The sequence below is a fragment of the Ammospiza caudacuta genome, chromosome 17 (genome assembly GCF_027887145.1).
Source record: "Ammospiza caudacuta isolate bAmmCau1 chromosome 17, bAmmCau1.pri, whole genome shotgun sequence".
Lineage (NCBI taxonomy): Eukaryota > Metazoa > Chordata > Aves > Passeriformes > Passerellidae > Ammospiza > Ammospiza caudacuta.
This window is the reverse complement of record NC_080609.1, coordinates 14,717,333-14,724,778: the sequence shown is the minus strand read 5'-3', so window position 1 is coordinate 14,724,778 and position 7,446 is coordinate 14,717,333.

Sequence of the window (7,446 nt, the reverse complement as noted above, 5' to 3'; positions counted from 1 at the left end):
GTCCCAGGTTACTCCAAGTCCGTCCAACCTGGCCTTGGACACTTCCAGGACCTGTGCCAGGTCCTCCCCACCCTCACAGGGGAGAATTCCTTCCCAATATCACATCCATCCGTGCCCTCTGGCAGTGGAAAGCCATTCCCTGTGTCCTGTCCCTCCATCCCTTGTCCCCAGTCCCTCTCCAGCTCTCCTGGAGCCCCTTCAGGCCCTGGAAGGGCTCTGAGCTCTCTCTGGAGCCTTTCCTTGTCCAAGCTGAGCACATCTGCCTCTCCCAGAGCAGAGGTGCTCCATCACATATCACACACACATCACACATCACATATCACATCTGTGTCCCCAGAGCTCTCAGTGACAGGAGCTGAGTGTGCCCGAGGTGGCTGTGCTGGCAGCTGCAACAGGAAAAGCAGCAACACCTAAATTCACAATAAAGAACAGTTCACCAGCAGCTTCTCTGCACCTGAGCACCATCTCATGTAGCTTGGCCTTTGTTCACTCATCCCTTCTGCTCCTGCTGCCCTGTGGGAAAGGGATTTGTAAAGAATTCAAGGCCATAGAATAGAAGACCATAGTGGGGGGAAAAATACAAGTGATTTGTGGTAAAAGTAATAGCAGCATTGTGTGGCAAAAGCTAGCAGGCTGAAAAACATTTATAAAGTATTGTAACCAATAAATCAGTTAGTTTCTGATAGGACGGTGTTGAGTTTTACATCTCTTGTGTCTCTACTCATCAAGACTGAAAACAGAATAAAATTTTTTCAAACACCTCTCAGTTGCCCCATGTCTGGGTCAGGAAAAAAATATTATCCAACACCTGAGCACGGGCTCAGCCCAGAGCTGCGTGGATCAGCTCAAACCCCGCTGCTGATTCCAAGATCAGCAAGATCTTTTATCCAAGATGTGGATAAATGTCAGAAAGGGCCCCTCAGCCTGCCCAGCCCTGCAGTGACACCCACAGCTCTTGCATCAGCTGATGACCTGTGGCTGGGCTGCAGAGCCGTGGCTTTTTTTTGGAAAGACTCCTCCTCGTCTGTGTTGAAAGACTTGAAAGGTGGTGAATCTGCGACGTCTCTGGGGAAGGTAATTGCTCTCCCCATTAAAAACCTGTAATTTATTTTCCATTTGAACTCTTCCACCTTCAGTGTGCAGCTGGACCTGGTGCCTTTGGTGCTGGATCACAGCTCTGCCTGAGGCACCCGTGCAGCCACAGATCCCAACCCTCCAGCTCCTTCCCTCTGGCAGTGATTCCCTTCCACCTCCTGGCTTTCAGGAGGTTTTTCCAGCCCTCAAATTTATCCCAAATGCTCTGCAAAGCTGAGGGCTGGCTGTGGCAGAGCAGCTGTGATCTCACCGGTGCTGTCAGCAGTTGCCACCCCTCCAACCCCTCCTTTGCGTCTTTACGGACCACGCTAAGAATTCCAGCCAGAAAGTGGCACTTGGAGTCTTCTTTTTTTTTTTTGCTTTTTTGACTGCATCTCTCACATCCTTCGCAGCTCGGGTGGCTGTGGGAGCATCCTTATCCCGGGATGTGCCACGTTTAGGAGGAATTGATTCCTCAGTGACTCAGAGGAGAATTAACCACAGAGTAACGGAGTGCCCTGAGCTGTGAGGGACACACAGGGGTCACCCAGCCCCACTCCAAGCCCCAAACCCACACTGTGCCTGCCCGGGAGCGTTTTCCAAACCCTGTTGGAGCTGTGGCAGCCTTGGAACTGTGCCCATCCCCTGGGGAGCCTGGGCAGTGTCCGAATACCCTCTGGGGGAAGAACTTTTCCCTCATACCCAACCCGACCCTCCCTGGCCCAGCTCCAGCCGCTCCTCTGACTCCCCGTCCATTTCCCAGCCGGACACACCGCTGCCACCCGTGCGGGACCCACGGGAGATGCGGCGAGCTGGCCATCCTTAGCTGACAGCTGGGGTGCTGGGTCGAGGAGCAGCACAGGACGGGGATACTCCGCGCCCCAACCCCTCGGGTTCCGCGGCGGGGCCACACCAGCGAGGGGACACCGAGGCCGCCTCTCCTGAGGGGCACCAGCGCCCGCCCGCCTCACTTCGCCCTCACAGCCGCGCCCAAGAACCGCAAAGCCGTTTCCGCGCGGGGGCCTTAGCCCCGCCCCCACGCGGCGCTGGCCAATGGCGGCGCGGGGGCGGGCCCGGCGGGGCGGCTGCCGGCGGGGCCGCGGCGGGCGGGACTCGCGGGCTCCGCTCGGGCCGGGCCCGCCGGGCTCGCACAGCGCCATGTCCCTGCCCAGAGGTACGAGCGGGCTGGGAGGGCCGGGGGGGAACCGCGGGGCCGGGGATGGTGCCAACCCGCCGGGCGTGGGCTCCCCGCCGCTTCCTCAGCGCGGGCCCCGCTGGTTCCGCAGCCCGGCGGCGCCGCTGGGGCCGGAGCCGCGATGCGCGGGGCTGCGAGCGGGGATGCGCGGAGGAGCCGCGGGGGACGGGGCGAGGCTGCGTTTGGCGTGGGGACAGCGACAAAAACAGGCGGGTTTTGTTTTCCCTGCCTTGAGCTTCCACTCCTCGGGAATCCCGGGCTGGGAGCCCTCGCCGTGGCTCAGGCGGGTGGGAAGGACCGGGCTGGGGTTCCGGGCGTGGGCCGTGTCGCCGCGTGTCGCCGCGTGTCGCCGCGTGTCGGTGTTGGGGCACGGCCGGGAGCCGATGCCGGCGTGTGCCGGGGTTGCCTCGCTGCTTTCCCGCGGTCCCGGCCGCAGAACGTGACCGTGTGTCACCGGGGCTATTGAGGAGCACGGCCGTGACTCAGGTGTCCCCATCGGCAGGTGAGCACCGGCCGGCAGGTATCGGCCTGGGATGGATGGATGGATGGATGGATGGATGGATGGATGGATGGATGGGGACAGTGGCTCTGCCGGTGTCCCTGTGCTCCCCGGAGCCCCATCCGCACACCGGGCAGAGCAGGGAGCGCCCGGAGTGTGGCTGCCGCCTCTCCAATCAGCGGAATAAAATCCGAGGGTTTTTCCCTGATGCTGTGGAAACTCGAAGTCAGGAGCCATGTGAGCAGATGAACGCACCTCCCGTGACTTTTTTTTCTTTTCCATCCCCCCCCCCCCCCCGATTTTAAACGCTCCGTGTCTTATCCGGAGGGAATGTGGACCTGAGTTTCCTGTTTGCTGTGTAAGCAGGGGGTGAATCAGCAGCGATTTTCGGAGCTGCTGAGTGGAGCTGCTGACTCACAGGTAGGAGCACATGCCTCCAGCCATCCAGCCTTGGAAGGGATCACCCAGGCTTCTTAAAAGGCTGGGACACCTGAGCCCACACCTTTCCTGGGCTGCTGTGCCGGACCGGCAGATGTGTGCATGGAGGGACGAGGTGAGCCTGGCCCAGGGACCACTTGTTCTCCATGGGAGATGATGCTCAAGCTGAACCTGGAGGATTTTGGGGGAAGCAGCAAGAGGTGATGCCTGGAGGAGCACCTGGGAGCGCGGTGCTGTCCTCAGAGGAGGTTTGGAGCTGCTCTGTGTGTGCAGGTTTCTGTTGGTTGTGATAAACTGGTTCATTCATGCAGTTAAGCTCATGTCCTGTGATGGAGGTATCACACGTGTGCCGAGAGCTCTGAGTCCCTGAGTGACCTGAGCTCCTTTGCTTCCATCAGGGCAGCAGCAGCACGAGGCTGGATCCTGAGCGTGTGGCACACATCTGCCTCCTCTCAGCCTGCCTCTCCTTGCCTTGCACCTGCCTCCCAGGGGGTTTTTCCAGGGATGCTCGCAGGTCTGGCTGTGTGCACCTGCTGCTCGTGGCAGCTGCTTCCCTCTCTTTCAGGCAGCCTGAATTTAAGCTGAATTTCCCTGGTTTTCCTCAGGGAATTTCAGTGAACAGTCTCAGGTTTCCCTTGCTGGTTCTCCTTGGGTTTGTGTTGCTCAGGGTTGTAAACAGAGGCCGCTGGGTCTCTCTTTGGTTGGCTCTTGGTTGGCTCTTTTTGTGACAGATGCCTTCCAAAACTCACCTGCCGTCACTTTGGCTTAGTCACAGGGCTGTCTCCTGCCTCGGGAGGTTTTTGGGACACGTGGCTGGCCGTGACACTGGTGATAGGAATGGTGCTGTGCCGGGGCTTTGCTCTGCACTAAACATAGCTTGGGAGATAAACACCTTCTGGGGATTTTGTGGAGCTTAGGGAGGACTTTGGCTTTCTTTCTTCCTCTTCCCATTGCTCCTGTCTGCTCGATCCAAGTTATCTCTCAGGATCTTGTATGTGGGAGAACATCTCCTGTGTTATCTCGTGCTGTTGAGGCTGATGTTTACTCACGTATGCAAAATCTCCCTGTTTCCTCAGGTCACCCGAGTTCCCTTGAGCTGTGTCTCATGGCCTGGGTGGCACTGTAGGAGGAAATTGGGAACAAAGCTCTGGAGCTGTCCCTGTGTCCTCCTTGCAGAGCTTTGCAAGGGACACAGCCTCTGTCTGCAGCTTGCAGCGTGTGGCTGGGTGTGATTTTCCAAAAGGTTCCTCCTTTTTCAGGGAATGGATGCTGTGCAGGGAGGGTGTTGTATCCCAGAGGTTAAAGCAGGAGGGGATTGAAGCCTCAGGGAATTTTCACCTTTTGTGTGCGTGCAGGAACACAGTGGAGGATGCAAGGTTTGAGACTCTGGGGATACAAAACCAGGCTGTTGCCTTTTCCCTGGGCCTCAAGGTGTATTTTCTGCATGTGGAAATCCCTGTGCCCATCCCCGGGGCTTTGGCTGTGCCCTGAGTGGCCCCTGATGCCTGGGAAGCACCTCCTGAAGGGACAGGCAGGAATGTGCTGATGGGGGAACAGATGTTTCCCAAAATTTTGGAGTTTGCTGGGAAAAACAGCTGCAGGGATGGAGGGAGGGTGAGTGCATGGGTGGGATCTGGAGGGAGAAGACCTGCTTGTCCTGTCCTGGCTCACCCAGCACCGATGGCTGAGTAATTCAAGTGTTTTTCCTTAGCAAGAGATTGTCCTTTGGGAATAGAGGTGCTGTTGGGCAGAGGGATCAGGATCTGTCTGGAGCCAGGCTGTGCCTCTGGGGAGGCAGCTCTGCTTTACCACAGAGGCTTGGAAAAGCCAGCAGTGAGAAATGCCAGGGCCTGGGGATGAACTGGTGCTTGTTCTCGTGGCACATCTATTCTGGGTGGGTAAATAAGCGGTGGTGCCTTGTCCCTGCCGTGCCCTGGCCGTGCCCTCCGTGGGAGCACACCACTGTTATGCAACTCAGTCTGTGAATCCAGCACTGTCTCATCTGCCATTCACACTCTTCCAGCTGCCATCCCCAAAAAAAGGCAGCTCTGCCAAAAATACACGTGTGGGTCGTGGCCTGCTGAAGCAGGACCTTGGCTCTGTCCTGTCCTGGCCAGGCAGAGCAGCCACCAGCCTGGTGTGAGTGCTGGGGGATGTGGGAGCTCTGATCCCATGGAGCCATTATTTAATTGGAGTTGAAGCATCCTGGAGCTCAAATCCAATTAATGGTAACGATCCTGGAGCAAGCACAGCACTTTGCTCCTGCCTTAGTCCTGTGCTGCCACAACGGTGGGTGCCTGGAAAATATCATGCTGGATGTGATAAATATTTAGCTGTGCTCAGAAATCCATTTCCCTCCCTGGAGGGATGCTTCCCTGCTTTTCTTTTAGTGGATAATGAGTCTCACTGCAGGCTGATCCCTTTGTTTTCCAGCTCTGAGCCGTGGTCCAGGGCTGAGCTGGAGTTTGTTTGCAGAGGTTGTTGTTGCTGGAGGAAACTCATCTGTGCTTTGTAGAGGCTCCCATTGGGAGCAGCTTTCTGGTACTGGTGATTTTGTGCCCCAGAATGACACCTCTGCAGATGTGGGGCTGGCTCTGTGGGTTTTTGGGCAGAAGATGTTTTTTCCTTGTGTTGGTTAATAAGGCACAGCCTGGGCTGGCTGTTTGCTGGGCAAAGAGCTGGGAGAGGAACCTGTGTTGGCTGGGGAGGTGATTTTACTCGATCAACAAAAAGTTTGGGGTTTTGCTGGCGTGACTCAGGATGGCTTGTGGGTTCATGTGGAGCTGGATCTGCCTGCTGCCTCTTGCTGACAAACCTCTGTAGCACAGGTCAAGTGTTAGTCAGGGATTTGGAGTGGGGGAAAGGGCAGGGAGGATTTTTTTTAAATGATGGAAACTGGAAGTTTCTGTTGGTTTTTTCCACCTGGGAGATTTTTCATTTCCTCACAGCCTCTTATCTGTGTGGGGGCAATGCTGCAGTGGTGCTGTGGCAGTCCCAGTGTTTGTTGTCCTGAGGAGCTCTGGAATCACTGGGCACAACTGCAGCGATCTCAGGTGTCACAGTGCTGCCTTGTGGCCCCAGTGGGCCTCAGTTTGCCCTGGATCTGAGTCTGCTCCATTTTTGGAGCTGGGACAGGGCTCCCTGTGTGCTCCTTTCTCTTGCAGCCATTTCCCTGCCCAGCAAAAGGCTGGAGCACAGGTGCTGCTTGTGTGGGATGTGGTGGGTTATAGGATTTGGGAAGGGCAAGGGCAGGATTTGGGTAGGGGAGGAAGGAAATCATTGCCTTGTGCTGGGGACCTGCAGTGGGGTGAAGTGAGGATGAGCTGGAGCCCCTCCAGCACCCACTGAGCTGCCATAACCTCCCTCCTCTTGCCTGCTCTGTGCCCAGGGAGGGGCACTGCTGAGTTGATCTGTGCTCTAACCCTTAATTTCATCATTTCAATTTAAATTATTTTGAAAAAAAATTAAAAAGATAAATTTCTACTAAAAGCATAGCTTGTAAGAGAAGGCAGGATGAGGAGGAGACAACACTTACCAGAAGTTGTTTGTGGAGCGTTCACCCTTCCTCCCCCCTCACCACCACCAAAGACAAATCTGGGTTTGGAAAGGAAGAAACCTCCAGAGTGCTCAATACAAGTAATTTCCCATCAGAGGCTGCTAACCTTAGCTGTGGTTTGGCTCTGGCATTAGCCAAGCTGCTGATGGAGCTCTCTGAGAATGGCTTGGACCCTTTTCTCCCTGGGATCCTTGTCACCAGTGTTCATCCCTGCTGCTCCTCTCCTGCTGTGGTAGCGCCTTTTGGGAAGTGTAAAAAGCAGCTTTTAATTCTTGTATTTAATTTCTAAACATCTTGGAGGTTTCTCATGAGGAATGCACAAATCCCTGCAGCTGGGATGGGGCCCTGCTAGAACCACATCCTCCCTCAGCATCCACGGGTGATGGCTGTGGATGGGACCAGCAGTGCAGGACAGAGGGACAGGAGGGGAAGCAGCTGTCCTGCAGGGCCTGGCAGGTGACAGTCATGTGTGTGACAGATCATAAACACGCAGGGCTGGTAATGTGCACGGGCTGGGGGTGGCTGAGGGGAGGATGACGGGGTTATCTGGGGTGTGTCAGCTTGTCTGGGCTTGCAGGCCAGTTAGAAACTGCCTTGTGGGGTGTGTGTGTGAATTCCCTCCCAGCTGGGGTCCCGTGGGGATGGCTGGCACAGCACTGGGCTGGCTGCTGTGGATGTGTTAAC